Source organism: Schistocerca gregaria, chromosome 3 (genome assembly GCF_023897955.1).
Source record: "Schistocerca gregaria isolate iqSchGreg1 chromosome 3, iqSchGreg1.2, whole genome shotgun sequence".
Lineage (NCBI taxonomy): Eukaryota > Metazoa > Arthropoda > Insecta > Orthoptera > Acrididae > Schistocerca > Schistocerca gregaria.
The window spans coordinates 668,858,186-668,884,733 of record NC_064922.1 but is presented as its reverse complement, the minus strand read 5'-3'; the positions used below and the strand labels follow the sequence as shown (position 1 = coordinate 668,884,733).

Below are 26,548 nucleotides of genomic sequence, written 5' to 3'. Positions count from 1 at the left end.
CTCGCAGTGTCCGGAGCAAGTATGGTGGGTCTGACACACCGGTGTCAATGTGTTCTTTTTTCCATTTCCAGGAGTGTATAATACTCTGCCTACACAGTGATGACGTATGTCGCTTATGTGTAATTCTCTGGCTACACAGCGGACACAGAATATTTCTGCGAACTACTTGGGCTAAAAGTGTCTAAGCACAAAACAGAACACAAGTTAAGACTGCTGTCAGATCACTAGCCAGGGACAGAGATTTTACTCAAGTATTCTTCCTTAAAGAAGCGCTTCAGTGTGCATCATACTCCACGGAGAGATAAATAATAGTATATACGAAGACAGTAACCTGTCCTTGAAAGAACAGTTACTGTTGATGACCGTGCAGCTTTTCTCTGGAATAAATGATACCTAACTGACAACCTCAGCATCCGACAGGTGTTGTTGACATACATCGATGTGGACGGTTGAAAATGCGTGCCCCGACCGGGACTCGAACCCGGGATCTCCTGCTTACATGGAAGACGCTCTATCCATCTGAGCCACCGAGGACACACATGAATAGCGTGACTGCAGGGACATATTCCTAGCACGCTTCACGTGAGGATCCCTGCATTCGCGCTATTCATTTGTGTCCTCGGTGGCTCAGATGGATAGAGCGTCTGCCATGTAAGCAGGAGATCCCGGGTTCGAGTCCCGGTCGGGGCGCGCATTTTCAACTGTTCACATCGAGGTATATCAACAACACCTGTCGGCAGATGAGATTGTCATTTAGTCATCATTTATTCCAGAGAAAACCTGCACGGTCATCAACAGTAACTGTTCTTTCGAGAACAAGTTACTGTCTTCGTATATATAGTTAAAGGCTAACCAGCCATTGACCTTCATCTGTGCGAATGCCCACAGATTGCCCAAACTCTTACGGAAATCGCCAAAGCGTGCGCGAGTAATGAGTGTGTGGGCAAATGTCTATAAGGTACAATACATATGTAGAACTGCGGACAGTTGGGAATGTGAGTCTCACGGCAAGCGTGCTAGGGATAAGTCCCGACAGTCGCGCTCTTTATCTGTGTCCTCCGTGGCTCAGATGGGTAGAGCGTCTGCCATGTAAGCAGGAGATCCCGGGTTCGAGTCCCTGTCGGGGCACACATCTTCAACCGTCCACATCGAGGTATGTCAACAACACCTGTCGGAAACTGAGGTATCAGTTAATCATCAAACATAATCGTCATTCGAGAAAACGGAATAACAAATGTGTTCACAGAGAAACGACTTCGGCGCTCCTTTAGTCGAAATCAATACATCTCAAAATCTAACTGCCAGAATTTCCGCCCTGGGTCCCACCAGCAGGGAAGTGTCTCAGGATTGTATACCCATTCTCTCCTGGACACGTGTCGTCTATGTTTGCGCTCAGGTGACGAATCGCAGTGGCCATTACAATAACATTTCCGCCCACAGCATGGGTCATGAATCCGCCAGCCAATCGCCTGAAGCTCATACTCCTTTCAGAAAAAGTTCTGGAAGAGTCCATTTCCTCTCTTGTGGCCTTAACTCTCCGACAATCAAAAACGCATCTCTGATATTCAGAGGAAGCGTGATTCAGCACTTCCCGGGGAAGATTTCTCGGATGTTCTGCCGCAACCATCGTTTGTAACCTGAAACAGTCCTTCGCAATAAAATGAATGTATTTTCGCCTTATTCTGCTCCCGCCGTTCCGCCTCCGGGTACGATACTCTGAAATCGTTTCTTCGGCCCACCACAGTGCAACCTCTCGCCTGCATTGCCCGCGCTTCCATGGGTTCTGCAGACTCCAGAATTGTAAACAGTCGCCACCTAACTCATGGCAGTAAACAGTCTCCCCCCCCCCCCCCTACTGAACAATAACTCCTCCCCCCTCCCACCAGCCCGTCTTTAGCCGATAGCGCCTTCTGAGAAAACCGTTGCCCGTACCGCCCTTTCTGTTGATGCTCAGTTCTAACTCTCAGACTCGGAGTGCTACAGAAACTGTTAGTATGTGGTGCTAGTGATTTTGCATCGTTTATAGTAATCTAATCAATATATACCATAGAAGTAAAAGTGTACAAGGTACATGCCGCAAACCTCAGAAACGTGTCCTCGTACGATCATGGGAGTTATATGGAGTGGTAGCCCTCATTCCCCATCCACGAAGAAGGTTCCCATTTTTATTGAAGGAGGTGAAGGTTCTACCTCTATAAATTTCTAGAACATTTGAGAGTATTCGAGATCATTCCACAGCATTCGAGAGTATTCGAGAGCATTCCACTACATTCTAGAATGTTCCAGAATGTTGCACAATGATCACGGATGTTCTGGAATAGTCAGACTTTCGCAAAGATTCCAGAATGTTCGGGAACATCCCGGTACATCGTATATCATTGTGAAACAATCCTGAACTTTGTCGCATGTTGTGGAATGTTCCGGAACATTTGAAGCCTTTTTAGTACATTCTGGTGTTCGCCACTGGTGGGACTACAGACTGGTAAAAGACCCGTCTTGCTCAAATATATTCAACTGATTCACATATTTAAAACAGCTCTAGACCAAATAATTTCTGGTGCCTGTAAAGCTATAATTGGAGCCGGCAAAGCACCGCCTGGAGAACACAAACATTAATTTAATGCACCTCAGATAGACGAAGTCGCCATCGTAACTGTGGACAATGAAAACACAAGTCGTGACATAATTATACTACAAAGAAGAAGACTACAACGCATTGCTGAGACACTTCGTTCATATGATACACTCCGATATTGATTAATATTTCTGCTCGGAGAAGATGCATATCATTTTATGAAATAAATCCAACCTGAAACAGTCGTGAAACAAGTTCTATGCTTACCGCTTAGTAATCAGAGACAATGAAACATACAATCACATTCTCAACACCCACCGTTTATTACAACGATCCCTGGTAGGTATGCATGCAAAAATAGAAACGGAATGGATGCTTCACATAAGACTGAGTCAGAAGCAACTAGGAAGGGAAGAATATATCCAGCTTCGAGACGCATAAATGACGGAAACATTGAACAATGGAACAATGGTAATCTTACCCACATCACATATAAGGACTCAGAGACACATGCACGAATACACTCTTGACGACATGAACTACATAAGAAAGTATGGACGACCTAACCTCTTCATAACATTCACATGCAACTTGTCGTGGCCAGAAATTAAAGAATAACTAAAGATATGGACAACTCACCATGCGTCGACTTGATATAATAGCTCTATTTTTCAGACAAAGACAAATGAAATTTATTGACGTCATCAACAAATGCCATATCTCAGGAACCGTTAGTTGTACACAAACGAATGGCAAAAACTAGGACTCCCTCACTCGCACAGTCTCATATGGCTCAACGACAGTATTCATTCCATGGGTATCGACAAAATAATCCACCCTGAATCTCCCATTTCACAAGAAGATCCGAAACTGTGCTACACAGTAGCGAAAAACGCGATTCACGGGCAATGCGGGCTATTAAACGCATTTCGCTTTGTATGAGCTATGGAACGTATACGAACATTTCGACGACACATAAACCGGAGTTGGTGACTATCCCAAATACAGAAGACGATCACCCGAAAGCGGTAGCTTCAGAGCAAAAGTAGGAATACGGGGCAGCGACGAACTGGAAATAGATAATCAATGGGTAGTACCATATATCACACTACTCTTCAATATGCTCCAAGCACCCATAGATGCAGAAGACAGCAGCTCTGTGATATCTATCAACATATGTGAACAAGGACAGTGACATTGCAGTATTTCAAACAGCCAAAGACAGCGAACAACGAAACAAAAACGACGAGATCGTCATGTACGAAACAGCGTGGCGGATTTTCGGTTTTCCCAAACACGAACGCGAACCATCTCTGCAACGTCCAGCAATACGTACAGACACTTTACTTGACAAAGGACACCGCCAGAATAACTGCAAGCGAACCACCTCACAACACGATAGTAACAGTTTTTTACCAACTGCACCAAACGAATACATTCGCGAAAACGTTACTGTATGCGAGCACAAAAACAAAAGTCTTTCAGTGAAGAAAACAAAGAATTTGAACAAAATAAAAAACTGGCGCATTACACTGAGTACACATCGTACATTCGATTAATGTCGTATGTTTCTATCTCTGGATGTTCATACACGGCATACGGGAACGAATAACGTTCAGAGATCTCACGACTGTTGACGGTTACCTATTCCAGACGTGCAGAGAAGCATGCCAACGCTCAGGATTGAAGGAAAACGACAGCCACTGGGAACTAACCCTAAAAGAAACCACACTCACAGCCTCAGTTGAACAAACGAGAGACTTACTCGCCTTAATTCTAAGAACATGTAACCATCGAATCCAAAACAGCTATGGAACTCATTCAAAGAAAATACGAGTGATGACGCACTGTACTAATTCCAAGTAGCTCATTCTGAATTGATCATCAGTCCAGCGACGACATCGTCGATGAAACCCTCATTCGCCTTGAACGTAAATGTTTGTCAATGAACAACCAGACCTTAGCATATCTTGGGGTGCCAGCACCACGGAAAGACGGTATCAGTGTACTAAATCTTGAAATAACAAAGAAAAGCATCATCAACGATCTACTTCAATACGTTGTTCACAACTAACCACTCATCAACGACAAACAGAAGGAAATTTACGGTGTTATCATGGATTAGATCGACAACAATAATGGCGGATTTGTATACTTGGCCGCATCAGGCGACACCGGGAAAACGTTTCTACTAAATCTATTGCTTGCGAAAATACGTGATAAACAACACATCGCATTTTCACTAGCATCATCAGGCATTGCAGCGACAGTAATGGCTGGAGGACGAAGGGGCCGTTCCGCCCTATAGCTAACGTTGAATAGTTCCCGGTATGTAAAATTTCGAAGGGCATCTGGAGGGGTGAACTTCCAAAGCAAGCTAAGATAATCCTCTGGAACGAGTGAACAATGGCACACAAAAGATCACTCGGAGCAATGGACAGGACGTTACAAGACTTGAGAGGAATCTCTGAAGTAATGGGTGGAGCTCTACTCATACACTCAGGAGGTAATCGACAGACACTTCCAGTTATTCGCAAGTTAACATCAGCAGACGAGATCAGCGCATGTTTAAAACAATCACATCTCTGGCCATACATACAGACACTGAGACCGATAAAAAGATATTAGATGTGAACCATTGAAAGACGAAAGAACAGCATATTTTGCTCAGCAACTTTTAGAAATAGGCGAAGTCATATATCCTACTGACCAGACGACCGGCCTAATTAAACTCAACAGTGATTTCTGCAACATACAGGCTGCTGTAAACGAATCAATCTACCAAATTCAACCAAACATTGTTCACAACTATGCCAATTTAGACTGGCTATTTGAAAGGGCAATTTTAGCAACTAAAAGTAATATTGTTGACGATATCAGCTTTAATATTCAAAAGAATGTCGTGCTGAGTGTGGAATATAACTTCCCTAGAAAATTTCTTAACTCTTCACAAGTACCAGGAATGCCACTACAATTCCTTCGAGTTAAAATTGTCCGATCGCACTACACAGAAATCTCATCTCACCAAAACCATGCAATGCAACAAAAATGATCGTGAAACAGCTAATCATTGAAGCCGAACTTATGACTGAAAATAACAAAAAAAAAAAAATGGGTTCAAATGGCTCTGAGCACGATGAGACTTAACATCTGAGGTCATCAGTCCCCTAGAACTCAGAACTACTTAAACCTAACTAACCTAAGGACATCACACACATTCATGCCCGAGGCAGGATTCGAACCTGCTACCGCAGTGGTCGCACAGCTCCAGACTGTAGAGCCTAGAACCGCTAGGCCACTCCAGCCGGCTGAAAATAACAGAGCACACACTATTTATCCCCAGAGTACCACTAAACTCTACTGAACTGCCGTTCAAATTTACAAGACTGCAATTTACAATCACATTAGCCTACAGGTTTACAATTAACAGAGTGCAAGAACAAGCTTCAAAGTATTGCTGCATCAACCTCAAATACTCCTGGTTCTCTCGAGCTCAACTATAGATGGCTTGCTCTCGAGTAGGAAATTCTAAAACAACCCAAACAACAAACTGAAAATTTTGTTTATAAAAAATTATTGTAAATAGAATATGTTAGCAATAATTTAAATACCTCTTACACTTTAACAAATTTTGTAAATAGCTACAATACGTAACAATAAAATTATTTTACCCCTGATACTTTAAAATTTATAGTTTTATTCCAAATACCACACAATCCCATATCAGGACCCTGAGAGAAGCCGTATACGCGAGCTAGTATGCCTTTAAATGGAAAGGAATTTATAGAATATTAAATATATGGTGGCACAATCTAGACACCTTACAACTATGCAATGCCATTCATCAGTATTTCATGCTTCCCAGTCACGGCACCAATCCAAATTCAGCCATTTGTTTTGTGTTAATGGGAGGCTACGCATAGGATATCAATTCCCTAGGTTGAGTGCTTCTAGTCTCCGATAAGAGGTACAGGATGATTCTGAACGTTACAGGGTCTCATTTACTTGCTCACAGATGGCATATGCAGATGTGAATAGCTTACAATGTGTTTGGTGCACAACATGGCTGTCCCTGCTTGTGGTGATCACGCGTGGTCGACCGGAACCTGTGTCAGCGACTATGTGTGCCCTAACGTTCCCATGTAGTCCTACAACGGGGCCACTGTCACATTTGAACGCCCCAGAAAACTGTACAAACAGCCTCGAAAGCTTGTAAGAGCGTCGCAGAGGAATTTGTGCTGATAAATAATTGTGAAGAAAAAAATCAAAAGGCTGTGCCGCTTAAAATTTAATCGGCATTGAAATTAGTCAGCCATGTATCTGCGTGTGCAAAGTCAGGCAGCTTGCAAGGAATTGTGACGCAAAACAGACCCTCCGTTTAGTTTCCTCACACCGTAAAAGCGTAGCTCTTCGCCACGTAGCATTGAGTTACTACTTCCTAAAAGGCACATTTTTACTGGTAAAAATCGTTTGAAAAAGTGACAACTCATTGACACACAGATGTGTGAGCAATGCCGCATTTTATCGTGTGCAAGTGTTTGAATCTGTGGGCACCACGAGCTCATTGGCTAACGTCAATGTTAATTAAATCAGAATCGGACTAACTACAGGATTCTTCTCTTAACAATTATATCTCAGTGCAACCCACCCTGAAAAACCCTGGCAAGTTTTTCTGACTGTTTTTTACCGCCCTGTATTTTATGCATCTCAGCTACACAGCTAAGAGAAGGCCCACACTCAGGACGCTTATCAGATGCTGATAAGGCTGTCTCACAAGTCTCTCAGCATCTTTGACTCAACAATCATTACTCAACTTTTGGCACTGTCGTCCAATTTTATATCCTACCAGACATAATAACGGCAGTAAACATGACCAACACTACTGCCATCTGGTATCGGTTATACCTGCCATAGAGAATTCCAACTCTAATCATTTACATATCTGTTGATGGTGCGTACGTTTACCAAGTTATATTTACATCCGACCATGTATTCTGGATGCTTCACTCGTCAGGCAGTGTATCATGTTGAAAATAAATTTTGTTTTCGCGTGATATATTGCATGCAAAGTATTTAGAATCGTTATTAAACATTTGAACGTACTGAACGCTGCCTTTATCAGACGAGCACTAAGATTAAATGATATTTTCACATAGACAAGAGACATTAGCATATGATGCACTGGGGCTTGCATTTGTTCAGTAGACTATCTGTGCTGTAATTTTAAAATATAATCATAACTTGTGCAGGTCTTGTACAGAAATAACTTCACGTGGAAAACGTGATACGCATCAAACAATGGTACGGAAGCGTAGCATTACTTTACGAATCAGCCGACTGAATACTCTCTGACGACATCGTTGAAAAGAAAATCGTTGCGCGTGTTAGACTGAAAAACGGAGAGCACTTACTTTTTTATGGAAATATATGTTTCTTGCTGGTTATCCTCTGGATTTATTGTGTTATTTAGGAAACTCGAAATTCCTCTGGCCGCTTGTCATTTGTTCCGTGAGAATCCAAACGAAAAGAAAGGAGCCAGATTCTGTGCTCAGCCACTCAGAAATATTGGCTGTCACCCACAGAAAGGCGTCGGAAGAACAGTATGATTTATAAAAGCAATGCACCGAGCCGTAACACAATTACTTTCTGGACGACGCGGAACTGACAAGACTTCTAAGTGTTTCTGTCGTTCGCAATTTTCACGTAGCTGACAGTACTGAGATATTAATTGTGTAGAATATATCTCCACTGATGGTCGACACAGAATTCCTATTTCGTCGAAACCGACTACAACGTATATTTATTCGAATAAAAGAAAATTATCTGCATATTCCATAGCTCAGGATTTACTATTTCTGATAAACCGAACCAAAAATATAGCCCCAATCTATTTCATAGCAGCCACTGTTCCATGTTTCACAGTTGTAACTCTACTTGTCCACTGTCTGGTTTTGTTGGGCCCCAGCTATACGTATCACCAGTATACAAGAAGGCAAAGTAATCGCTTTAACAACTGGTAGGAGAGGGGCCTAGTCCTTGTGTACCAATACAAATACCTGAAATGTGAGCCACATAGGCATAAATGTCTTTGTCTGCCACACAAGAATCCTTAGTCTCTGTGACAATAAACTTTCAGATTATGAGTGAGCTTCTAATATGCGTCATCCTCCGATAAGTGAAGCTTATTCTGACCACTTAGCTGCTTCCAAATTGGGCGGTATGGCAACCAGCTTTTCGTTCTCATTTAGAAAACGCGAAATCCATCTTCGTGTCGGCTAATTATTACTGTGGCTTTGCTTCCGATAGTATGCTAATAGTAGTGAGACAGATGACCTCACCCCTATCGTCCGAGAGATGGAAAATGCATTGTTCTGTTCCATGAAGAATATCTAATATATGCAGTTGTCGTGAGGCTTGAAAAAATTCAGTCGTTACTCGTCGCTGGAAAACAGTCGTCCACAGTAAAGAGACCAATAAGCTATCACAGTGCAAATACTTAAGTGCTTTATCAGGGAAATGAACCGTGCACAATTCCTAAGGGGGTTTCTTGACCAAACAATTTTTCCGAAGACCAATATTGACATTGTGTGTCAGTTACAAAATTACTCAAGTGGCTCTGAGCACTATGGGACTTAACATCATCAGTCCCTTAGAAATTAGAACTATATAAACCTAACTAATCTAAGGACATCACACACATTCATGCCTGAGGCAGGATTCGAACCTGCGACCGAAACGATCACGGGGTTCCTAACTGAAGCGCCTAGAACCACTCGGCCACACCGGCCGGCTGGGTGTCCGTCACCTTTATTATTCTACACACAAAAAGTCGCCAACACTACCTCGACGTGAGCACTACGAGCAACTGCCGACGTGGAATATTATTGTGATAGAAAATGTGTGTTGCAATTTTTACACCTTACATGCTCGAGAAGCACGTCGCTCGTATTTGGTGGAAGACGGCCTCGATTCTTTCTCTACTATTTGCTGCCCACAGGTATCTTGGGCATAGGGACTGCTGAGCGTTTTGGTGCAGCTGTTGGTGAGTACCTTCATGTGCAGACTGCACCTCCTGCGTTCGGAGTTATTCCTGTGCCGTACATTTTATTTATGATTTGTTTTGGAGTTGATCCTGTAATTTATATTATACTCAGGATTACTGTAATCACTATTTGCTATTTTAGTTAGCTACGTAGACATTCGCGCTGAAATTTTATTTATACATCTCTTATGGGTCTAGGCTGCGTCATTTGGAACTCTGTTTGAAGAGTTCAAATAATATTAATCTGATTCAGATAAAACTAATACTTCGCATTACTCTATGTCGCCTGTTGGTTGTTCTGACTTCTTGGGCTGTCAAGTGTATATTCACGTCTTGATTAAATATTTCGTGATAAATACAGAATGTGGTGCCACACAAGATGTGTGCTAATAGCATAGGCACATAGCTATCATAGACCGCACAGATATGTAAGTCCACGGTATTGGTGATAAGTTGAGAACACTGTCCCGAAACACATGTGCTACAAACGCCACTGTTTCCTGCACATGTACCCTGACATCAATATGGGATATGACCACCATGCACACGTACATAGGTCGCACTACAGGTTGGTATACTCTGGATAGCCTCCCATTCTTGCACCAGTGCCTGTCGGAGCACCTGAAGTTTCGTAGGGGTTTGAAGACGTGCAGCGATACGTTGACCGGGAGCATCCCAGACTTGCTCGATGGGGTTCAGGTGTGGAGGACGGGCAGGCAACTCCATTCACCTAATGTATTCTGTTCCAAGGTACTCCTCCTAGATGGCAGTGCGTTATCATTCATCAGGAGGAAGGTGGGACTCACTGCAACCCTGAAAAGGTGGACATACTGATGAAAAATGACGTCTAGATACACCTGCCCTTTCGCAGTTTCCCTGTCAAAGACATGCACCAATCGTAATCCCACAGCACACCCACAAACCATGCCCACCATACAGGTCCCTTTCAAGGACATTAAGGGGTTGGTATCTGGGTCCTGGTTCACGCCAGATGAAAACCTGGCGAGGATAACTGTTCAGACTATATCTGGACTCGTCCCTGATCATAACCAGGGACCATTTTAAGGGTCAGTGGAATGCACCTTGCTTGTCTCCGGGCGAATAAATCATGTCTGTTCAGTCGCTGTAGACTGTGTGTCTGGAGACAACTGTTCCCGTGGCTGCGGTAAGGTCCCGAGAAAGGATACGTTCAGTACTCTGTGGCAGTCTGCGCGCACTGATGGTGAGATATCGGTCTTCCTGTGGTTCTGTACACTGTGGACCTCCAGTACTGAAGCGCCTGGACACTTTGTGCCTGCTGTAATCGTTTCCATAATCTTGAGACCACACTTCGTGGCACACGGAGGGCCGATATTACGACCTGCTATATTTAACCAGCCTCCAGTCGCCCTAGTATTATACCCCTCATAACGTCATCAATATGTGTTCTTTCAGCTATTTTTAACACACAGTCACCATTAGCACGTCTGGAAACGTCTGCACACTTACTCGTTTCACCATACTCTGACATGCACCAACACAACTCTGTGTATGTGGACTGCTGCCAGGGCCACCGTGCAACGACCACAGGTCATATGTACATTATAGTCATACTCCGACTCATCGGCAGAGATCTGGCGCCATGCCACCTCCAGTGCTGTGGTCAGTTGCGCTACATTTATCAGTAGAGAACATCCCGATCAACGACCCACATATTCTCGAATGGGCTAATAACCGTGGATTGTTGTGGATAGGTGTGTCGAGTAGACTCGTTCTGAAGCTCTTAGAATCACGGACGTACACTGTGAGCTGTGTGACACGTTGTATGGTCCTGGTGGCTGATATCACTTTGCCGAGGAAAACAAACTGCACTTTGGGGATGGAGACGACCCCCGAGAAAAGATGCGTACTTGAACCACCCAGAATGTTGGCAACAGCGAGTGAATGCTACGAACGTTCCCGACTTCATAATGCTCCCTTGTCCAAAAAATGTTCAGATGTATGTAAAATCCTATGGGACTCGACTTCTAAGGTCGTCAGTCCCTAAGCTTACACACTATTTAACCTAAATTATCCTAAGGACAAACACACACACCCACGCCTGAGGGAGGACTTGAACCTCCGCCGGGACCAGTCGCACAGTCCGTGACTGCAGCGCCATAGACGGCTCGGCTAATCCCACACGGCGCTCCCTAGTCCGTCCTGGACCATTGCCATGATTGTTGCTGGGCCACACACTCCAACGGCCATGTCCCATGGGGCACAGAACCTGATTCATTTCATAAGGCCACCTCAGTGAACGTACAGTTGCGGTACTGCCCTAAAAATTCCAGCCTACCTTGCTGATGAAAAGCAGTCAGTATCGATGTGTGAACCAGGCTCTTGCTGCAGAGGCTCATACGCAGCAACGATCGCTTGATGGTCGTAGAGGAGACTCTGTTGGTAGCCCTTTGGACAATCTGTGCGATCGTTGCTCAACAGTTGCACATCTCCACAGCCAGCATACACACCTGTCTTCTATCGTCCTTTGTGCAACACAGTAGCCTCGGCACCGATAGCGCAATTTTTCCATGAGGGTTATACTTCAACCACGGCGGCACGCGGACTGTTTACAAGCTTAGCCATTTCGGAAATGCCTTCGCCCTTGCCTGGAAAGCCAATGACCATGCCGTTTTGGACGACAGATAAATCACCCACGTTCCTTATTACGCCAACCACTGCACTGATTCGCATGTCCCGTCGACAGGTTCTGTATACCACTCCGTGCCAGTGCTGCCACCTGTCGTCTATGAGTGGTATTGCCGCTTGATGTCGAACGAAGCTAGTGGTCACATTAATGTGACTGCACAGTGTACAAATGCCTGAATTTCTCCTATGCTTCGCTGAGATTATTTTGATAGAAGATCTACGCAAACTCACATTTTGAAACAGCTGAACGTTTCCGAATTTTCTAATATTAAGACTTTTGTTTATTTTCTCATATTACTTTGGTAGTGTTAACTTTAGATAATTGAAAGAAAAAAATTAAAGCTTTTATGAGTGAAGTGCTATGTTTCCGTTTCCTAGCACTTTACCAACACCCAGCTCCTCGTTTGCTATAATATTTAACAACCGTTAACGCCTTAATATTATCCAGTAAACGCTGTGGCAAAGAATTTCAGTGAGATTGGACCCTTCATACATTGGTAGTGCTTCACCTCGTAGCTGACGCTACGTTAGAGTTTCATAACACAGGTGTGGCACCGTAAATTAGCTACGTACTTACATGCCTTTGAAAAACAGAAGCGCTTCACAGATATCTGCCCAGCTTTCGTCGCTTCGGTGTATCTGACGCTTTGGATACGGTGTAGATCGTGCCCTGTCTACCCGAGGATTAAAGTGTGAAAAGAGAGCCCGCTCTCGGCCAGTTATGACGCAGCCGTGCGGCATCGGCGTTATCAGTGTCAGTTAGACGGTAACGACTGCAGGACGGAAACTGGCAGTGCCAGACAGCGGTGTGGGCGCGGGAGTGGGCAATTTCCACGGCCACATAACGGCCGCCGCTTTGATGGTTATCGCTACGGGCTGACGTCAAGGAACGGACCGGCCACCACCGCAGCTGAGCACCCTCACTGAAGCAAAGTAGGGCTCTGACAGATCATAGAGGCACAACAAGGCCTGAGGGTTATGAATTGCAAATAAACATGTAAGCAGTAGCTACATATTACTGCGCTCTTTCAAAAGGCTATACTTTCAGCAACACTCAACGTAATAACACGATGTTACAAACAATCCTCCCAAGGCCGCAAGCAAATGACACAAAAATTATTTCCACTCTCCCTGTCTGCATCAAGGAGACTTCTCACTAATATCGTGCAATATTGCGTATACCAATTGCCTGTTGGCTTCTGTCTCTGCGTCTTCGGTCGAAGCATGCTTAAAGGTGTTTTCGGTCTTTTCGACAACACGAGTGGCTCGCATTGTCAAAGCTTCACACTCCACTGCTGGTGGTGGGTTGGATCCGAGCTTTGGGGCGCAGATCCTAAACGGAGCACCAACGTCCAAGGGCTTTTCCATGGTCATTACTGCCGCGGTCCTCTCCATGCGACCAGCAACGGTCGTTCGCTGCAGCACATAAATCCATGATCCGTTCAACTTGAGGCTTTATTTCTTTCTTATAAACTGTTTTCATGTGATTCTTGAGTTTCTCCCGGCGTATTTGATAATCAAAATATCAACGGGGGTACTGCCGGTCTATAGTGCCCAACGGGCACAATATTTCGGTGATCAAACATGTCGCCATCATCAGGTGAACTGACGGACTGAGCTCCTGTGAACGTGCCGGCACGGAGATCCGTACGCTATGCTGCTCAGGGGGAACTGGGTTCGGTCGCGGCGGCGGGCGAATTTAAATACCCTCCGCCCGCGGCGCGCTCCCTCCGCCGTCCGCGCCCCGCGCCACAGTAGCGCGGTGGAACAGATTGCGACGGCGTCTGAGATGACGTCGGTGTGATGGCTCTGTCCGCCGTCGTCGTCACAACTACGCGTTTGCTCGATTTACTCTTGATTAACCCAATCGCTGGTTCCCAAGCCTTGCTAAGATTATAGCCACAGTCACGGTTCATGAGGTCGTCATTGGTGCGAATTTCGATGGCCTCTCTAACAACGCTGTCCCAGTATCTCGACGTCTCTACCAGAATCCTCGTGCGGTCATACTCCATAGCGTGATTTTCCGACAAACAATGTTCAGCGACCGCCGACTTGCTAGGATACATCAGTCGAGTGTGCCTCTGGTGTTCACGGCATCGATCCTCGACGGTAAGCATCGTCTGACCAACTTCCCACATCGACACGGAATCTGGTACATGCCGGCCTTCATCAAACCGAGGTCATCTTTGGGCTCCCCACCAGTGGACCAGTTTTATTCGGAGGACAAAACACAGTTCCGACCCGGTGTTTCTTCAGAATGCGGCCGATTTTCCCCGAGAGTGCGCCTGTGTATGGAATAAATGCAGTGCCTACCTCCTCCCTCGTGACTTAACCCATCTCAACAGGTTGTGCTGCAGTGGTTGGGCGGAGAGCACGTTGGATCTGCCACTCTGAGTACCCATTTTTTCGAAACATAGTTCTCAGATTTTCCAATTCCTGGGGTAGACTCTCTGTGTCAGAGATAGTGCGCGCCCTATGTACTAGAGTTTTAAGTACCCCATTCCTGTGTGAAGGGTGGTGGCAGCTGTCTGCGTGCAAGTACAGATCATTGTGTGTTGTCTTTCGATACACCCATGACCTAGTGTGCCGTCAGCCCTTCTCCTGACAAAGACGTCAAGGAAAGGTAATTTAGCCTCCGTTTCAGTCTCCATAATGAATTTGATGTTGGGGTGTATGGAGTTTAGATGTGTAAGGAAGTCAAGGAGATTATCCATACCATGTGGCCAGATGACGAACGTGTCGTCCACGTAACGGAAAAAGCAAGTAGGTTTCCATTCGGATGACGACAGGGCTTCCTCCTCGAAGTTCTCCATGTACAAATTCGCTACCACCGGTGAGAGTGGGCTACCCATGGCGACTCCCACCGTTTGTTCGTAGTATTCTCCATTAAAAAGAAAATACGTGGAAGTCAAGACATGCCTAAAAAGTTCAGTGGTATCCTCGTCAAACCTCTGACCAATCAACTCTAGCGATTCTCGCAGGGGTACCCTCATAAAAAGGAAACGACGTCAAAACTCACCATGATATCTGACTCATCCAACCTGAAGCTATCAAGGCGGTTAACAAAATCCACGGAATTACGGATGTGATGAGGGCATTTACCCACATAAGGACTTAATATTCCCGTCAGGTATTTGGACAACAAATATGTAGGTGCCCTGATGTTGCTGACAATGGGGCGTAATGGTACCCCCTATTTGTGAACCTTCGGGAGTCCATATAGCCTAGGCGGTACCGGACCTTGGGGTAACAACTTCTTAGCGTCACCCTCCGGTAAATCTGCGTCCTTGAGAACAACCCTCGTCTTGCACTCCACCTTCTTTGTAGGGTCAACGCTGATCTTCCGGTAGGAATCGTCATTTAGCAGGCTCTGCATCTTATCAGTGTAGTCCTTATGGGAGACAACAACTGTAGCATTGCCTTTGTCAGCCGGTAAGACAACAATTTCAGAGCGTTCCCTCAGATCACGAATGGTCGCCCTCTCTTTACTGCTGATATTTGACTTCATCGGCTTGGATTTCGTCAACGCACGACAAGTTTCACGACGTATTTCCTCGGCTGATTATGGTGGAAGTCGAGCTGCAACCTGTTCAACAACACTAACAATTTCTGCGACCGGAGTGAACTTGGGGGTGGAAGCGAAGTTGAGACCTTTCTGCAAATCCGAGACCGCATCATCACTCAACACCATGCCACTCAAATTGATGACAGTCTTGCACGGAACCTGCAGAGATGGTTTGTCAAGGAGACGTGAGAACTTAGCTGTTTGACGTCCCGTAGCCTTCTTATGGGCGGAATCAGCTGACACCCAGATGACACCATCAATCCAATCCCAGGAAAAAGAAGTGAACTTAGTAGCCAGTTGCAAATGTAATTTGAGTAATTTCTGTGAGATAAACTCAAGCCTCCGGCGGGTGAATTGCACTCTCTCACGTACCAATGCGAGGCTGGCTCGTTTCTTGATTCTCCTAGCTGACGCTGAATCGATGTGATGCATAACCTTAGCAAAATTAGGAACAACATTCTCGGAATGACATCTCTTTAGAAAGGCAAGTGTACTTAGCCAACGACATCTACGGTGGCAGATCCAACGTGCTCTCCGCCCAACCACTGCAGCACAACCTGTTGAGATGGATGAAGCCACGAGGGAGGATGTAGGCACAGCCGCACTCTCGGGGAAAATCGCCCACATTCTGAAGAAACACCGGGTCGGACTGTGTTTTGTCCTCCGAATAAAACTCGTCCACTGGTGGGGAGCGCCAAAGATGACCTCGGTTTGTTGAAGGCCATCGTGTACCAGATTCCGTGTCAATGTGGCAAGTTGGTCAGACGATGCGTACCGTCGAGGATCGATGCCGTGAACACCAGAAGCACACTCGACTGATGTATCCGAGCAAGTCGGCGGTCGCTGAACATTGTTTGTCGGAAAATCACGCTATGGAGTATGACCGCACGAGGATTCTGGTAGAGACGTCGAGATACTGGGACAGCGTTGTTAGAGAGGCCATCGAAATTCGCACCAATGAAGACCTCATAAACAGTGACTGTGGCTATAATCTTAGCAAGGCTTGGGAACCAGCGATTGGGTTAATCAAGAGTAAATCGAGCAAACGCAAAGTTGTGACGACCACAGAGGACAGAGCCATCACACCGACGTCATCTCAGACGCCGTCGCATTCTGTTCCACCGCGCTACTGAGGCGCGGGGCGCGGACGGCGGAGGGAGCGCGCCGCGGGCGGAGGGTATTTAAATTCGCCCGCTGCCGTGACCGAATCCAGTTCCCCCTTAGCAGCCATAGCGTACGGATCTCCGTGCCGGCACGTTCACAGGAGTTCAGTCCGTTAGTTCACCTGATGATGGCGACATGTTTGATCGCCGAAATATTGTGCCCGTTGGACACTATAGACCGGCAGTACACCCGTGGATATTTTGATTAACTGTTTTCATGTTTGTGTATTCCTGTATTTTCCATGAATAAACGAGCGTGATATATCCTTTCTACAGCAAGGTTTTTTAGTTCGGCGATTAATATTACAAGTATGTTGTCGTTTCACACAACGCGTGCTTCACCACATTCGACCTCTCCACCTGCCCGCGCCTGCAATGCCGCCTATGTTAGCTGATTCTGGTGACAGCTGATCACCCAGTCCTTTCAGAATACGCTTTTTCACATGTACATGGTGTGCGTATATTGCAAGTTGTGCCTCTTTCCTCCTGTTTTGATTGAAGACACGCTTTGATCCTGTTTATCCGTTTATAGACAGTCCTTACGCTGTGTTTGCCCAATCTGCGGCCGATTTCGTGTGTCACTCTGGGAAGTTACGGGAGAAAGGCCGTACCCTACATTTCCTGTTCCAAAATGTCACTTCGCCGAGTGTTTGATTCTGTGACACTTCTTACGTTCATATATGAATATGGTATTTGTTCTTTCGGACGTGTCCGAAAGAAAAAATTTTCTAATGGCTCTGAGCACTATTGGAATTAACATCAGAGGTCATCAGTCCCCTAGAACTTAGAACTACTTAAATCTAACTATCCTAAGGACATCACACACATCCATGCCCGAGGCAGGATTCGAACCTGTGACCGCAGCGGTCGCGCGGTTCCAGGCTGAAGCGCCTAGATCCGCTCGGCCACAGCGGCCGGCTCTCCGAAAGAACAGATACCAATTTCATATAGAGGGTGGTCGGAAAGTCCCGTTACAGACTTCTAGGGCTTGCAGAGGGGAGTGAGTACTTCGTATATTGCATAGGAACCCTTGTCTGGAAACGTCATCCAACGAGACTACAGAGCGCCAAAATTATTGGCGCGGGCGTCTGTAAATGTACGTGTACACGGGGTGATTCCGTAATGATGTTAGCCGGCCGCGATGGTCTAGCGGTTCTAGGCGCTCAGTCTAGAAACGCGCGACTGCTACGGTCGCAGGTTCGAATCCTGCCTCGGGCATGGATGTGTGTGATGTTAGTTAGGTTTCATTAGTTCTAAGTTCTAGGCGACTGATGACCACAGATGTTAAGTCCCATAGTGCTCTGAGCATTTTTTTGATGATGTTACAGACGTTCTAGGATGATGGAGAACAACAAATGTATTAATTTGAAGTAAGGCTTCCTCTACCGGAAACGAATGAGTTGAAAGCTATAAACGAAAACCGTTCTGATACCTCTGACAGTTGAATACATGCACCGGTTCTTGTGTTGCGAAGAGTGTAGGGTTGGTAACTTTCAGTGGTGGTAGTGTGGACAAAAACGAGAAAAAATGTCCAGTAAACGTGGGTTCTAATGTGCGTACCTTAACAGCTATGAACACTTGCTCAGTAGAGGAGATGTGTGTCACATTAGCGAAGTTGACGATTGGTCATAGCTCCTCAACAATGTCATCAGCGAATCGTATCATTGATATTCTTTCACATTGCATATTAATTCCTCTCCTGAACCTTTCTTTTATTTCCATCATTGCTTCCTCGATGTACAGATTGAAGAGTAGGGGCGAAAGGCTACAGCCTTGTCTTACACCCTTCTTAATACGTGCACTTCGTTCTTGATCGTCCACTCTTATTATTCCCTCTTGGTTGTTGTGCATATTGTATATGACCCGTCTGTCCCTATAGCTTACCCCTACTTTTTTCAGAATCTCGAACAGCTTACACCATTTTATATTCTCGAACGCTTTTTCCAGGTCGTCAAATCCTATGAACGTGTCTTGATTTTTCTTTAGCCTTGCTTCCATTATTAGCCGTAATGTCAGAATTGCCCCTCTCGTGTCTTTACTTTTCTTAAAACCAAACTTATCGTCACCTAGTGCATTCTCAATTATCTATTCCATTCTTCTGTATGTTATTCTTGTAAGCAGCTTCGATGCATGAGCTGTTAAGCTGATTGTGCGATAATTCTCGCACTTGTCAGCTCTTGCCGTCTTCGGAATTGTGTGGTTGATGCTTTTCCGAAAGTCAGATGGTATGTCGTCAGACTCATATAGTCGTTTTGTTGCCACTTCCCCTAATAATTTTAGAAATTCTCATGGAATTTTATTTATCCCTTCTGCCTTATTTGACCGTAAGTCCTCCAAAGTTCTTTTAAATTCCGATTCTAATACTGGATCCCAAATCTCTTCTAAATCGACTCCTGTTTCTTCTGCTATCACCTCAGACAAATCTTCACCCTCATAGAGGCTTTCAATGTATTCTTTCCACCTATCTGCTCTCTCCTCTGCATTTAACAGTGGAAAAATGTTTATACAATTGCCGGTCTTGTGAATTCCTGCTCTCGTCTACGGAATGGCTTTGCTTTTGGAGACTATTACTGATTCTCAAGCACAACAACTGCTTGTTGCCTCTCTCCTCTATGGCTACCAGGTTCAAGTCGAGGCCCGTAGGACAATGAATTCTGCCCATGTTGATGTTTACACTAGGCTGCTCGATAGTAAAACCGAGGTCAAAATCAAATCTTGCCTCTCTGATTCGGGTGTCATTGCTATCCATTGGATGATGAAAAAGAGTATATTCCTCCTTAGTGCCCACGCTTTTTCTCCCCTTTGATACAGTGGTGCTTCCGTCCAATATCAAAGCAGCCTATGATATCATTACAGTCTGGCCGTACATTCCGAACCCAATGTACTGCTACCAGAGTCATCGTTTCAACCACACTAGAACATCTTGTCGACACTTACCCAAATGTGTAACCTATGGTAGGGATGTGAACAAGGGTGATTGTCGACCTCCTTCTTCACATTGTATCAACTAAAATGGCGGCCATGCTGCCTCCTCTCGCCCTCTCTCCCACCGGTCACCTCTGACTCCATTTTTGTTGACGATTTTGCCGTCTATTGTAGTTCTCGACGTACCTGTGTCATTGAGCGATGTCGTCTTTACTCATGGATCATCGACAATGGCTTTTGCTTTTCCACTGACAAAACCGTCTGTTTGAATTTGTGGTGATTCAATTGGTTTCTCCCGTCATTTTTACATGTTGAGCCTGTGGCCCTTCCATTCCTTGAAACTACTAAATTTCTGGGACTCATGCTCGATAGGAAACTCTCTTGGTTCTCCTGTGTGTCTTACCTGGCAGCCCACTGTACACGGTTCCTCAGTGTCTTTCGGTTACCAGTCGAACCACTCTCCTCCTCTGTACCGGTCCTTTCAAAATGCGATGCAGGTGCTTTGTTTATGCGTCTGCACGTCCATCGCTCTTTCGCCGCTTCAACACCATTCACCACCATGTCATCCGTTCCACCGCTGGCGCCTTTTACACTAGCCCAGTTGAGAGTCGTCTGCTCAGACTAAGCGCCCTTCGAAGTCTGTGTGCGTTATACGCCGCCCATCCCTTACTGCAGAGGCTCCATGAAAATTGTCACTTGCTCTCTCTTGATGGAGCCACTGTGATGATAATGTGGGTTCCTGGTCATAACGGTCTGCCACGAAACGAGGCTACTCACGCTGCTGCCAAGGCTGCAGTCCCAGTACCTCGGGCCGATAGTTCCTACAATCCCTCCGATGATCTCGGTGCTACCGTCTGTCAAGAGGCAGTGTCTTTTTGGCCTCTCCAATAGTCCTCCCTTCACGGGAGAAAGCTCCGGCTTATTAAGCCTTTCGAAGCGGCTTGGACGACCTCCTCTCGGCCCTCTCACCAGGAGGAGGTCATTTTAAGTAGGCTGCCTATTGGGCAATGGCTTTTTAGCCACCGTCATTCGATAAGTTGCGCAATCCCACGTCTTTGTCCCCAAGTCGCCAAAGTTTCAACTGTCCGCCAATTCCTGACGGAATGCCCATTTTTAAACTGTTTACGTACCCGCTTGTGTTTACCGGCTGTTTTAGAAAATGACGCGCGGGCTGTCAACCGCGTTTTCCTTTTTATCCGCCAAAGCAATACGACGAAGGCCATTTAATTTTTAGTTTTTGACCATTTCTCTATGGTGCCTTTTGTAGCCCTTTCTCCACGTCCCTGTTTTCAACTGCCATATCTTATGTCAATGGGACTGACATAGAGTCGTTTATTAAATCCTCTCTCTCTCTTCGTGTTCTGTAGTTTCAACTTAGGACCGTATGACCCCAGTTGTTTCTTGCACCCTAAAGCAAAACAAAACCAACCCACACAGCAAACAACTTAATCAACAGTTGTACAGCGACTGAAATCTTCTCAGCAGGATATCCTCAAATTTAGACAAATGGAGAGGATGCCTGATACTGACGGATTATTAAACCACACATCAAAGAATAGACACGGACTCATATTCAGCGATGTAATAAGGACAGTAGCACCCGTAGCATCCAAGCCACCCTATTCATCGACCAAGTCTCTACAAGATCCTACTATCCACCTTGTTCCACAACCGCAAGAATCCAACCACCTACGGCAAATCCGAAAGGTAAAGAACTACTTGTCATACAAAGCAGCTTCTGGGATTTACTACCACGAAGCTGTCGCTGTTCTGTAGGGGTCGCACACTACGGGATGAAGAGCGTGGAGTACGGAGACAGTCCGCGCCTCCTCATCCCCGGAGCGCTCACATGACTATCCAGAACCTTGCCACGTGAGAGCGACACAACAGAAAGGGCGCTGCACCTATAAGTAGGGCGATTAAAATTGTTGCATGGATGACCACCCAGCAAAACCTCTAGTTACGGCAGCTAGTTCGTTACACTCGTCACAAGTGTAAGCGACATTGTAATTCAAGAAGATAATCCAAGGCCGCTTGCCACTCGTAGTATCCCGATCTAACTCGATGCAGCAGACGTTCGGTTGCTGCCCTCGCAGTTCGGTGAAGATTTCTCACTCACTACAAAAGTACAGTAGGCGGTTGCCAAGAGGCAGACATGAGACCACACTTCACCATCTATAGCTGATGAACTCTGGCACAGAGCTGAGGCCCCTTCGAATGACGGAGTCGTATCCGAAATCCATGCCCAGTTGGAGTTGATGCCCAGGCCAGCGGGAGCCATATTTGGGCTGTGCTGAATGTCTCTCCCCTTTTACCACAAGATAATGACTAATTTAATCGTGAGCTCACTGCGAGAGGTCAGTTTGATTGTGTTGTTTTCTGAACATCTACTTATTGCCATTTAGTGACCACCACTGTACTCGGAACTAGTTTCGTTTAACCTCAGTACGACGTGGCTTGACTACCCGTATTCCGAAATATGGTTCAAATGGGTCTGAGCACTATGGGACTTAACTTCTGAGGTCATCAGTCCCCTAGAACGTAGAACTACTTAAACCTAGCTAACCTAAGGACATCACGCACATCCATGCCTAAGGCAGGATTCGAACCTGCGACCGTAGCGGTCTCGCTGTTCCATACTGTAGCGCCTAGGACCGCTCGGCCACTCCGGCAGGCCCGTATTCCGAGGTCATGGACTAAATGTGTTAGCAACAAAATAATATGGTAAATTTTCAGGAATTTGAAATTTCTTAGTGATAACTGTCGTTAATAAACTCCAGTCCACAGCTCGTGGTCGTGCGGTAGCGTTCTCACTTCCCGCGCCCGGGTTCCCATGTTCGATTCCCGGCGGGGTCAGGGATTTTCTCTGCCTCGTGATGACTGGGTGTTGTGTGATGTCCTTAGGTTAGTTAGGTTTAAGTAGTTCTAAGTCCTAGGGGACTGATGACCATAGATGTTAAGTCTCATAGTGCCATTTGAATAAATTCGAAATTAGAATTCAGGACGGATAATACAAGGAACATTCGGATTAGGTGGATGTGACTTGAATATTTATTTTATTCGTTATATTCTGACAGAATAACACGTGGAGACAATTTTAAGGAATCCTTGTATGTATTACACTATTTTTTCTAGGTTTCAGTAATACCATGGCTTACAACATCATCTACGTTAGAAACCTATTATTTACGTCGCTTCTGCGTCTTGAAGCCCAGATCTCTGTACTGTTTAAAAATGTATAGTCAATACATTGAGCCATGAGATGGTGAGATCTAATACAAATATTAAAGGGGTTCTGTCAGGATAAATTTGTTTGTACTGTAACAAGAGTGACGATTTCCTTAAGACAGAACCTTTTCAGTTGTATTAAAATGAAGCTTTTGCCACTGCTCTTTACCTTGTCAGTGAATTGAAAGTTATATATGATCCTGAAGAAATAAGTGTCAATCCCATGGGCGTCTGTTATAAATTTCAGCTTGTATCCCACTGTTGTTACCAAGTTTCTAGAAGACGCTAAAGAGATTTTGGAGGAAACGTGTTTTTCTCTAAGTATGTGGTTAAGGTCAATGTAACAGATTTAATAATTAAGTTGAAAGTAAATGGTCTCAGAGTAAAATTGGCTGAGATTATTATGCGATTTTTCGATTCCCTTGCAAATTCATGGGCCTCGAAGTACGGTTTACCTATTTCTTTTTGGACCCAAATGACACACAAATTCATTTTTTCGAGCAATGGAAGCAAACTGGAGGGTACCACAAAGAAAAAAGAAAACTTGAAAGATAAGAACATGTATAGAATATTATTTACGTTAAAGTCCATAGCACTCTTCTGTGCAGTAACTGTTCAATATACACTGGAAGAATGTAGCAATCAGTCGTGAAATAACGGAATTTATTGCAGATCAATTTTGACTACATAATAGCCATCATCAGAGCATATGTGGTCATATGCATCTTTCAGGCTTGTTCGTACACAGTAACATATTCTGCTTCTTTTACTCAATATTATTATACGTGTATTCAAGTGTAAAAGATATATGTGTTTAGGAACAAGTCTGATGCGACCACACTGAGTGACATGTGCAGTGATGATTGCTATTCTATAGTCATAATCTATCTGCAATAAATTCAGATTATTAGTAGATGATAGTTGCATTCTTCCATTTTTTACTCAAGATTAATGTTTGGACATAATAATCTACAACTACTTCTGTATTACTTCATAGACGGAGTGCTAATTCGACAACGCTAAAAACTACAGAATAAGCAGATAACAATTTTTATTGTTATTCAACATGCTACCTGCAAAGAAGGGTGTAACCCACCAACCTTTACTCTTTAACTGCCACACACTTAACGCAAATAATGTAGCAACGTGTCTTGGAAAGCAGGAAAGAAATAATTGGACTGAGGTTTTCATTTCAAATTTATTATACTGCGAGAGTGTTTGTACTCCTTCTCCTTCCATATGTTAATTAACTTTACTTAATGGAGTTCTGATACAAAACAGACTAAGTTACTCGCTACCTCGCAAAAAGCAATTGCATCACAATGTGCTTGGTGCAGAGAGAGAGAGAGAGAGAGAGAGAGGTAGAGAGAGAGAGACTGTCATACAGCGGAACTCTGTGTTCATTAGCGGTTTTTAAAATTAGATTCTTTTCCACTTTTATGAAGGAATCTGAAAATAAAAACGAAGTTTGCTTTAGGCAAGCTAGACAAAAATCCAGCCTACATTTGAGTGCAACTCTCACCTAAGTAATTCCTACAATTGCAAGATACAGGCAAGACGTCAATTTTTCCGCGTTGTCAAAGAATCGTTACAAAATATAATACTACACTACTCTTAATAAATAAACTCATTTCCAATCTAGAAGGAAAAACCGATTAATTCGACCGGTGAACTATACATAGTGCAATTTTCGGCAAGATATGGAATTCAACGTTCTATTAGTGACCTGGAGAAATACAGCTGACCATTTGCTGGCGTCCATAGTTGCAATGAATACTGAACTATTCATTCGATTCCTGCATCCAAATAATTCGTTAGACTACATTTTAGTAAATCGTTATTCACTTCCTTCTTGCAATTTTTAACAGTTTTTCTTACAACTTAGTACAGAAGTCAATATATTTTCACACAGAACTCGATTCAAACTTATATACCTCCAAAATGAAACGACTACCTTTGCAAGGTGCACCTTACACATGTGTGTACTTGAGATAGCCTTGCGAAGGAGCTTGGAGACTTACAATAAGTGTTCAAAGGTAATGGATGTTGCTCACATCTGATCAGCAGAGTTTTAAGGAAGGAGAAAGGTGACCACCCACAAGTCCAGGAGGTGAAGGAGTGGTTTAAGACCAGCGCCGTCCTCTCGTACGCTGCCATAATTTCGTCGAAATTAGGAAGGCTCTTAAGAAAATATCGTCTCAACTTCCTACAAAGACGTGTCCTCTTCTCGGTTCGGCAGAGGACGATCTACGATGGCGAAAGGCTGAAACCTATAGCATAGCTTGCCAGTGATCCAAAGCCTACATTGTTCAAACAAGGCGCACAGTGCGTGAAAGAAACGTTGAACATAATCGCCACACTCGCCTTCTGTATCCCCGTAAGTCAGCCGTATGTAGTGTTTCATGTTACTGATTTCAAATATTAGTATGAATTCGAACAAACTGATTGTGAAAAACCAAAATTAAATGTGGTACTTCGATGGAGATTCTACTTCCGCTGACTAAAACATAAAACAGATCAATTTTCGAAATGGCTTTACTCCCCTATGAAATTTTGATAATTTATGAGCCCCAGCTGTATCACGGCATCAGATCAACGAAACTGCTGCGTGGCGATATTGTTAGGCGGCTCTAGACCGGTTTGAAACAGTTCGCCTTTCGAGTGCAAGCATAGCCCAGATCGTGAACTGAGAAGAACGGAAAAATGATCTCAACGAGGTATGGATTTGAAATAACGAAATAAGCGACGAATGAACACTATCAGTCTTATTTCGTGGCCTCCCAACAATGTTCCTAGAAATTCTTGCCAATGAGGCCTGAAACATTTCTTTATAAAACAATAAACACCCAATATGGAAAGGGTGGACTACGAACAGGCATAAAAATAATGACGCATTTACTTAATTTAAATCAACCGCAGTTACTGAACTAAAATAGTAAAACATCTACATCTACATCTAGATTTAGACTCCGCAAGCCACCCAACGGTGTGTGGCGGAGGGCACTTTACGTGCCACTGTCGTTGTCTCCCTTTTCGTTCCAGTCGCGAATGGTTCGCGGGAAGAACGACTGTCTGAAAGCCTCCGTGCGCGCTCGAATCTCTCTAATTTTACATTCGTGATCTCCTCGGGAGATATATGTAGGGGAAAGCAATATATTCGATACCTCACCCAGAAACGCACCCTCTCGAAACCTGGCGAGCAAGCTACACCGCGATTCAGAGCGCCTCTCTTGCAGAGTCTGCCACTTGAGTTTGATAAACATCTCCGTAACGCTATCACGGTTACCAAATAACCCTGTGACGAAACGTGCCGCTCGTCTTTGGATCTTCTCTATCTCCTCCGTCAACCCGATCTGGATTGATGGATGGATGGGTGGATGGAT

The 26,548-nt window shown here is 44.7% G+C and overlaps 1 protein-coding gene and 1 non-coding gene across 3 annotated transcripts in view; both read left to right on the top strand.

The window, feature by feature from the left end:
- Positions 1-26,548, top strand: part of LOC126354714 (diuretic hormone receptor-like) — a 1,166,839-nt gene that overhangs the window by 256,976 nt on the left and 883,315 nt on the right. The window lies entirely within an intron of this gene.
- Trnat-ugu (transfer RNA threonine (anticodon UGU)) lies at positions 617-690 on the top strand. The gene has a single exon. It is a non-coding gene; the product is annotated as a tRNA-Thr (tRNA).